Source organism: Otolemur garnettii, unplaced genomic scaffold, assembly GCF_000181295.1.
Source record: "Otolemur garnettii isolate 467f Iridium unplaced genomic scaffold, OtoGar3 scaffold00027, whole genome shotgun sequence".
Lineage (NCBI taxonomy): Eukaryota > Metazoa > Chordata > Mammalia > Primates > Galagidae > Otolemur > Otolemur garnettii.
The window spans coordinates 4,546,253-4,556,638 of NW_003852422.1; positions in this window are offsets into that span (position 1 = coordinate 4,546,253).

A 10,386-nucleotide genomic window follows, 5' to 3' on the forward strand; every position below is an offset into this window, starting at 1 on the left:
TGTTTGGCGGGTCCGGGCTGGGGCTTCGAACCCGCCACCTTAGGTGTACGTGGCTGGCGCCTTAGCCGGTTGAGCTATAGGCACCGAGCCAGGAAACCACATCTTAGGAACTAAAGGAAAGTGTGAGAATTATATCTCATTAAATAGATAAAATAAATAAAGAGATCAAAACTATAAAAATTCAAATTTTTGAGTCAAAAAGTACAATAACTATAGTTAAAAATTTACTATAGAGGCTCAGCAGTGGATTTGAATAGGCAGAAAAAAAATCAGTGAACTTGAACATATGTGTCATGGAGCTTACCCAGTTGAGGAATGAAGAAAAAAAGAATGAAGAAAAAAGAGCCTTTGAAACCTGTAGGACACAATCAATTATAAGCGTAATGAAACCAATAAAAGGGGGACAAAAGGTGGAAAGAATATGTGAAGAAATAATGTTTGAGCCATTATCCAACGTGATGAACATACTAATCTAACAACCAAGAAGCTCAACAAACTCTAAGTTATATAAACTGAAAGAGACTTGCAATTAGATACATCATAATCAAATCGATGAAGGACAGAGAGGGTCTGGAAAGCAGCAAGAAAGAAACAACTTTTTATGTGCAAGTCATCCTCAATAAGATTAATAGCCAATTTCTTTTAAGAAACCATGACAGTAGAATTACATATTTAAAATTCTGAAGGAGAAAACAAACAAATAAACAAACAATATAAATCAAGAATTCTACATCTGGCAAAACTACCCTTCCAAAATGAAGAAGAAATCAAGACATTCTCAGATAAATAACAAAGTGGTTTATGACTAGTGGGTGTGTCCCACAAAAAATGCTAAGGGGAGTCTTCCAGGTTGATGTGAAAAGTTACTAGACAGTAATTCAAAGGCATATGAATAATTAAAGAAGAGTGGCAAAGGTAATTACTTATATAAACATAAAACCAGTAGCATTGAACTTCTGATTTGCAACTTCCATATGACTTAAAAGACAAATTTATAAAACAAAATTGTAAAACTATTAATGGATCTTAATGTATAAAGATTTAATTTGTGTGATAATAATAGCACATAGAAGTAGAGGAGAGAGTGGAGCTATATTAAAGATTTTGTATATGATTGAAATTAAGTTGGTATTAAGAAGCAAGAATCCAATGTACTGAATTCTAATATGAAGGCAGTAGATAAGCTAATACAAGGGGTAGGTAGGGGAATGAGGTAGTGGGGTAGGGCATGAAGGCTCATGGTATATGGCAGGACACAAGTATAAGAGGGACTTTACCTAACAAATGTGATCAGTATAACCTAATTCTTTGTACTCTAATGAATCCCAAGCAATAACAAATAAGTAAAAATCCTTTAAAAAGTTGGTATTAATACATTCTTTATTGTCTTAAGATATTGTTATCCCCATAGTATTCATTAAAAAATAACTTTAAAAGATACACCCATACAGAGAGAGGAAATTAAAATGATTTGATAAAAACATCAATCAACATGAAAGAAAGCAGTGATGAAGAAATAAAAGAACAAAAAATCCCCATACATGTGATAGACAATTAGTAAAATGGCAGATGTAAACCCAACCTTTTTGGTAATTACATTAAATGTAAATGAACTAACTACTCCAACAAAAGGAAGAGATTAGTAGGGAGGGTAAATAAACATGATCCAAACTATATGTAGTCTACAAGGGATACCATTTAGATTCAAAGACAGAGATAGGTGGAAAGTAAAATAATATTAAAAATTATACCATGCAAACAATACCCCCCAAAAGATGAATTGACTACATTAATATAACACAAAATAGACCTTATGACTAAATGGTTACTAGACACAAAGAGTGACATGTTATAATGTTAATATCGGAAAGACATAATAACTGTTATGTGTACCTAACAACAGAGCCTCAAAATACATTTTAAAAAAAGTGACAGACTTGAAGGAAAAAATAGATAATTCAATAATAGTAGTTGGAGACTTCAGTACTCCATTTTCAATAATGGATAGAACAACTAGACAGAAGTTCAACAAGGAAATAAAAGAATTGAACATCACAATAAACCAATGAAACACACCAAACACATCTAGAACACTCCAGTCAATAATAGTAAGATACATATTTTTCTTAAGTACATTCCCCAGGATATACTATAGATTGGATCATAATACAAGACTCATCAAATTTAAAGACTGAAATCATACAAAGTATGTTCTCTGACCACAATGGAACAAAATCAGAAATGAATAAATGAAGAATATTTGGGAAATTTATGAAGTATGGAAATAAAACAATTGCTAATCAATGAAAAAAGTTTAATTATGGAAATTTATAAAATACTTTGATATGAATTAAGGTGAATACACAAAATGCTAAAATCATGGGATGTAGCTAAAGCAAGTGTTGGGGTCAGGGTAAATATGACCATAAAAGGGTAGCATGAGGGAGTTTTTTGAGTGACAGAACTATTCTGTGTTGTGATTGTGGTGTTACTGTTCTCAGAGCTAACTGGTCGGTGACACAGAGACAAGCACCACAGACAAGATGATTAATCTGAAAAGGGAGGCTGAGGCTCGCTCCAGCACTCAGGAACCACCTATCTTTATTGATTCTCTTATATATTCTAAAACATCCGATAAAAGTTCAAAATATCAAAAAGTTAAGACAGCAAAGTAAGATCACAGAAACTACCATAAAGATTCAGTACAATTACTGCTGAACATGCATACAATTGATACAAATTAAGAACATTTTACTGGGGCTGAATCATGAAGATGCCAGGTTGTCTGTGTAGTCAGCCCATTTCCTTGAACTAAGACCAACAATTATTGTGTTAATGAGGAGAAAGGAGCAGAGTACAACTGCCCAGTGCCTCGACAGGTGTGCTACAACCCGGCGTGGTCCTTCAGCAAATTCCTTTCTAAGAACATTTCTGCTTTTCAGCAGGCCCAGGCATGTTCTCAGAGTAAGAGAATTCCATCTTAGAACCATGTTCCACAGGGAGCACATGAGGCTAGACTGCCATGTCTGAGCGTGGGGGGCTGTACCCCTTCATTGTGGTGTTGGTTACACAAGTCTGTACACCTTATAATTTATAGGACAGTATACATTCTCATATTAAAGTCAATCTTATGTTACATTAATTTATAAGTCAAATTGTAGAAGCTCATATCAACCTTTGTACAGACCATTATATTCAGATATTTTAAAGGATAGTTACATGCAAGACCCTCATTATAGAAGATTTCTCAACATAAGCTGTACATTTTCTTCAGTTATGCAAATAAAATATTTGATTTAGTGATACAAAAAAAGTAAGAACAAGATATGGATGCTTACTACTATAAAGTAAAAATCCCCCCCGCCCCAGCAACTGACTGAATGGGCCCCTTCTTGGCCAAGGAGATACCCTAAAACTGGCCATGAAGAGGGGTGTCAGATATGCTTAATCATGCCCCCTGCCTTCTTGGAGATGTCCTTTGTAACTCATTAACACGCCTAAGCCTATTTAAGACACACTTGCAGGTCCTCAATGTATGCAAGGAACCACTTAAGTCTGGGCACCTGTAGGTGGCTTGTCTCCAATTCACAGACTTCTTTATCTTAACTTAAAGCATCCCAAGCCTTTAGACAAAGCTTCATGTCTTTAACTAATTACAAATCAAAGAATCTTTAAACCTACCTATAGCATGTAACCCCCCATCCGCCCACTGCCCCACCTTTTGGGATCAAACTAATGTATGCCTTCCATGTATTAATTTATGATTTTACATGCAATTCTGGTCTCCCTGAAATGTGTAAAACTAAACTGTAACCCATCCACTGCAAATACACTTGGTCAAGACTTCTTGGTCATGGCTCTGGGCCATTGTCCTCAAAATTGGCTCAGAATAAAACTCTTTAAATTATTTTACTGAGTTTGGTTTCTTTTCTGTTGACTACTTCTTTTCTACTACTGGTACTAATTCTAAACAACATTGTATTGGAAGTCCAAAATAATTAAAGACACAAGATTAGGAAGAAAAATTAAAACGTCATTATTTGTAAGCAGGGGCGGAAGACAGAGAGGAAACAGATCACCCCTCCCCTGCCTCAGTGCAGATGTTCTGGTCTGAGGCTGACCTGAGCCAAGAGAAAGACTTTGTAATGAATTTTTGAGTTCTAATGTTAAACAGGACTAGATGTCTTACTACATAAAAAAGAGGCTATTGTTTAGTACTGAAAGTGACGAAGCTATGAGAATTGCCAAAAATATCAGGAGCCAGGAGGATTAAAAAATAGTAGAAGTTGTGAACAAAAGTGTGCTTTCTGGTTGCGCCATTACAAGGCAAGTCGATTCAGTATGCTGATGAGACGCTCACCCTTGATACAACAAAAGCCGCCCAGAGCCCTGCCATTTCCTGCCTGCCGTGTGCCCTCATCACATCCAGGCAAAGAGGAGAAGGAAATGCAGGCAACTTCCCAACTCAAAGTAAATAAAACCAATATCTCCCTGCCCTCTTGGAATTTATAGTCTAAGACAGCTTTGTTATGAAGGAGCCTGCAAGGCTTACAGATAAGTAAAGGAGTCTTTCCCACCAAGACTGGACTCTGCTGGAGAAAAGGGGTTAAGAGTATTTGGCAGAAGGAGGGAGTGAACAAGGGAAAGGATGACTTGATGGAATGAAAAGGACTTGGCAGTGAGGCTGGGAAGGGAGTTAGGCAAACAGGGTGTGTGTTGAGTTCATTCATCCGCACAGACAAAAGGTAACTTTTTTTTTTCTTGCTGGAGTTACTTGATTACTTGTATTGACTGGCATTTGTTGTATTAGATTTTCTTCCTGAGTAATCCTTTCTTTGACAGGTATGTAAAATATAGTTTTGCAACTTTTTAAAAAACTGTGGCTACAATATGAAAGTTTCAATTACAAGAGCCATAATCTACGCTTGATAGACAATCCATGCCAATTTCAAAGGCAACCATGCTTTATCAGAAGGCTTATCTTATCCACGGCTGGAGGTTATCCTTTATTTAAAAACATGTTTTGTAGCAGAGAATCAAACAGGTATTTGTGTGCCAATGTCTATAGCAGCACTATTTACAATAGCCAAAGGCAGATATCAACCCAAATGTCCGTTGACTGAGGAATGGCTAAACAAGACGTGGTATACACATGTGAGGGAAGATTATTCAGCTTACACAGGAAGGGGATTCTGACACAATGTGCATAAACATTGAGTGCATGATGCTACATGAAATAAGCCTGTCCATAGCTTGGCGCCTGTAGCTCAAATTGGCTAAGGCACCAGCCACATACACCAGAGCTGGTGGATTCAAATCCAGCCCGGGCCTGCCCAACAATGACAACTGCAACCAAAAAATAGCCAGGCATTGTGGTGGGTGCCTGTAGTCCCAGCTACTTGGGAGGCGGAGGCCAGAGAATTGCTTAAGCCAGGAGTTGGAGGTTGCGGTTAGCTGTGATGCCGTAGCACTCTACCCAGGGCAACAGCTTGAGGCTCTGTCTCAAAAAAAAAAAAAAAGAAAGAAAGAAATAAGCCTGTCCTTTGTATCTCATTAATAGGCCTAAGCCTATTCAAGACACACTTGCAGGTACTCAATATATGTTAACACCAAAGGACAAATACGGTATTATTCTACTTACACGAGATCCCTACAATGTCAGATTCTTAGAGACAAAAAGCAGAACAGCAGATGCCAGGGGATGAGGGAGGAGGGAATGGGAATTAGTGTTTAATGGGAACAGATTTCATTTTAGGAAGATAAGAAAGTCTTGGAGATGGATGGAGATGATGGTTAAATGAACTTAACACCACCATACCCTTAAAAAAAGATAAAACAGTAAATTTTATGTTGTGTATATTTTAGTACAATAAAGAATCATGTTTTAAAATGAGCCAGCCAAGGCCAGGCATGGTGGCTCCTGCCTGCCTGTAATCCTTTCTCTTTGGGTTCCATTAATTTGGTGAAGTGGCTCACAGAACTAGGGAAACACGTTTACTGGTTTATTATAAAGGATATTACAAGGACAGAGACAGAGAGATGTGTTAAGTCCAGTCCTGTGGCAGGTGGATGGTCGGGGCTGCAGACTCAGGCATGCGTGCAATGGAGCCCTGTGGGGTTCCAGGGGATTGTGTGTCAGTTATTTGATGAAAGGGAAATGACAGACTTTGAGGTGTCACTTTTTCCTAGGGATGCTTGTGTAAGCATTTTGAAGCCAAATAGCAGGATCCATATCTTATGTGGTGCTTTTGCATGAATAGACCAGGATTGATGTGACTCTTTACACGCACTCCTATACAGACCACTGGGACCAGCGTGGGCAGGACCCTTCCCCCAATCCATCTGCACTGCAGGGAAACCCCAAGGAGCAGCTCGGTCTGAGCTGAAATGAAAATACAAGAAGGGATTGTATTTCTCACCTAAGGGTGAGAAATTTCCTAAACTTTAGTCCCACATGACGCAGAGCAACTGTGAGTGGTTAGGAAATCCCAGAGGCTTGTAAACCAAGAAAGTCCTGTGAAGAACAAAGTGATTCATTTTGTGTGAAGATTTCTGGCCAACCTCAATGAACAAGACGACTTCAGTGAGTGGGTGGTGCGTGGCGCATTGTGCATTGCACTGGAGACGGCAGAGGGGGGTGTCTGGTGCTTTCAGCTTTTCTCCCCCCAGCCTTACTCAATATTGCTGGTGTCCAAAGACCAAAGGCCAGCGCTGTGCCCACCTGCGTCTTGTGGGGAGCCGGATTCCCCCATGAGGAGGATGGGGAGCTTCACTTCTTTGGGTTTCAGATTGCCTGACAAACAGCCATTTCCTTGTCTTTCATAAGGCTCCTGCCCTGGATCAAGCCAGACAGTACCCCAGAGGGGAGAAAATCTGACTAACTTTTCTAAAATGTGATTGTATCATAAAAGGATCCAATGATGGACAACAAAAGAGTGACAAAAATCGTAGGGCGGCTTCTAGCCATTGAAAATTTTAAAGATGAGTCTTCATAGGGAAACGCAACTTAAAACCAGAAGGAAATGGTGCTTTGCATCCAGCATGGCTGGAATGAATACGAGTGCCAGTGAGGACGTGGAGAAACTGGGGTCCCAGGGCATTCCTGGTAGGAATAGAAAATGGTGCAACCACTTAAATGTACTACTCAGCAATTCCACTTCTAGGAATCCAAGAGAAATAAAAACATACATCTCCATAAAAGGCCTATACGTATGTCATAGCAGTGCTATGAACAGCCAAAAAGTGGAAATGATCGGAATGTCCATCAGCTGATGTGTGGGTAACAGTCTGGGATGCCGTCCCTGCACAGTGGGGTACCACTGTGATGCAGAAGCAGTGGCCTACGTGCACAGCACAGGTGGACCTCAACCTCTAAACTGAGTGGAAGGAATCAGGTGCAAAGGACACCTGTTTATGGTTGATGATGTGAAATGTTCAGAAAGACCCAAACCTACAGGGAGGGATTAGTGGCTGCCTGGAGCTGGGAATGCGAACAGTGAGCAGATACAAATGGGTAAGAGGGGCCTTACTGGGGTGACGGAAACGTCCCCAAACTAGGTCATGGTGCTGCTTGCACAAGTCTGTAAATTTACTAAAAAGCAGTGAAGTATATGCCTAAAGCTGAGGAAATTTGGTTTGGCCAGTCTCTATGTTCCTCCTGCTCACTGTTCCTCCACCCCACAGGGCACCAGAAACTTGCTCCGCTCTGGAAAGGGGCCACCTCCTTCCTGTACGGTCACTATTGTGCATGGGTGGCAGCCACTGTTGGGATGGGACAAAAGGAGTTGTAACAAAAGTGAGCACAAACTAAATTCTTGTTCTGACTATAACTCCTGCAAGTGACAGGCAACAGTGGTGAATGCTGGAAACTTTCCTGACCTGAGGCCAGCTATGGAGGAACAGCCATGGCATGAGTAGTGTCTGACACGCTCACTCCTACCAGCCCACAGCAATGCAGAAAGGCAGCAGGATGAGCACTAATGACCGCTTTGTCCAGGGTAGTCAGAGCTAGGACGGTGCGGAGTTTTGTTTTTCTTCCAGTAGTGGCCCATGAGCACCAGAGTCACGTTCTGCTCTCAGTGACAGTTGACTGTCAGCAGATGAGCTCAGGACCCAAGAGATATGTTCAAACGGATTCCTAACACCGTGTCATTGCTGGCTCAACTTAGCTTCAAGAAAGGACACAGAAATGTTTATGTGTAAAAAGCACCTCCTCAAGAAAAGTTCCACAGGGAGCTCAGTTTTCCGCTCTTTTAGAGGAAATGCTGACACACATATTCCCTCTGTCGTTCACAGACATTTAACTTCCTCCTCCTCTCTTTTTTTTTTTTTAAGACAGTCTTCATCTGTCACCTAAAGGACGTTAGGTTAGAGTGCCATGTCCTCAGCAACCTCAAACTCCAGGGCTCAAGCAATCTTCCTGCTTCAGCCTCCCCAGTAGCTGGGATTCTGGGGACTACAGGTGCATGCCATCACGCCAGGCTCATCTTTCTATTTTTTGTAGAACTGGGGTCTCATTTTTTCAGGTTAGTCTCTAACTCCTGAGCTCAAGCAATCCTCCTGCCTCAGCCTCCCAGACTCTTAGGAGTCCAGGCATGAGAGCAGACATTTAAGGAGCTACTTGGTATCAGGTGCTGTATTAGGCCCTGGGACTAACTAGAATAAGATACAGTTCCACCCTCAAGGATCCTTTAGTTGAATCGAAGAAATAAATGAATAAGGACAGAATAAGTGCTATGGTAGAGATGTTTAATTAAAAGAAACCAACCTTAATTTCATGCTTTGTTGCATTGTTCACTTTGTTGCATTTTGGTGGGTGCCTAAAACCCCGTCATGGGGCCTGGGTTGTGGAGTCTAGAATCTTGGGGTGCCTTTCATCTGCTCAGAGGACTTTGGCCTCATGTAGTCATGCAAAGCTAAATTCACATGTCCTTCAAAGCAAAGGAAAGCTACCTCATAAATTTCTGGGTGAATAAGTTTGATATTATGATAGGTGGAATTATAGTATTCAGTCACTTCTAATATTATAATCTCAGTTTTAGAAATTTGGGGTAAGGGAAAGTAGTTCTTGGATTTCATACAATTTTATGAAGTCACACAGTTTATTCAAATCAACCTGATGTGAAGCCAGCACTGGGCCATAGTACCTCCCACTCTGTACCCTTAATCCTGACCTGCAACTCCACCGAACCCCCAAGCTTCCTTTGTATAGGCAATAATAAAGGTGTCCCTCCTGGCTAGCTGTCCTTTTCTGCGCCCCCCCCCCCAAAGGTGAACTAACCCCCGGGGGATTTCAGGCCCATCTGGCTTTCAGCAGTGCACAAACCACACAGGATGGTGGAGGCGTGAAGGTCCTTTAGCCTAAGGATTTATTTTGCCTCTAGAGAGTACCATAACTGCTGTACTAGAACAGTTGTGAATGCCAGACGACCTCTTCATTGTGCAATTATTTTTATTAACATTCTGTATATTTTTCTTAATAAGTGACCAAGGAAGTATGCTTTGTAACCAATTTTTAAAGCTTACAAAAGTAAGACTTAACCTGCTAATCCTAACGTTATGTTTAAGTCCCCTGCTTTTCTCCCCGTGATTCTCATGGCCATCTTCTCCAGAACGAATGGTTACACTTCTTTATCTCATCCTCCCTCCCGCTGCTGCACCCTCCTCTCCATACCAACTAACATCGGTGGAGAAGGAAAGCGACTTCATCCGGGTGACTTGAGGTCTTAAAGGAGAGTCCTGGGTTGTTGTCTCTGCCCCATACCTACCCCCAAACTAGACGGTACAGTGACAGTAATTCACACTTGGCGCTTTGGGTTGGGCGTGGCCACCCAGTGAGCAGCTCATAAATCCCAAGGGTCCACTGCATTCAGGGAAGACCTGGGGTGTGTCCAAGTCTCCCTGAGGCTGAGCATTTGTTCCTCTGATGTTATGCAATTCTTCCCCCCTCCCCCAGAAGCCTGCCACTGAGCCAGCCATACAACTAGTTAAACAAGCCAAATAGATGGGGTTAAGCGGCCAGTTCTTGAGCGGTAATTGCAGAATGCTTTATCAGGCCGAGAGGCTTCCTGTTAGCCCCAAATTGGGAAGGGATCGGGGTGAAATTCAGGCTCAGGGCAGCCAGAAGGGCGGCCGGGATGGGGCCGGCTTGTAACAGGAGCTGAATAAGCTTTTGTTACGTGAGTGCAGGAGCCTCCAGGCGCAGCGGCTTCCAGGGCCCTTCAGCTGTGACAGTTCCCCTTGCGGCGGGCACCGGCGCCCGGGTCGCACCACCCACCGCGGGCTCCGGGAGGGGCAGGTGGGGCGGGGTGCCCGCTAGAACCCCAGGCCAGCTCCCTCCTGTAAGGCCTGGGATTTGCGGACGGAAGCAGCCTCCCCCGGTGCCAT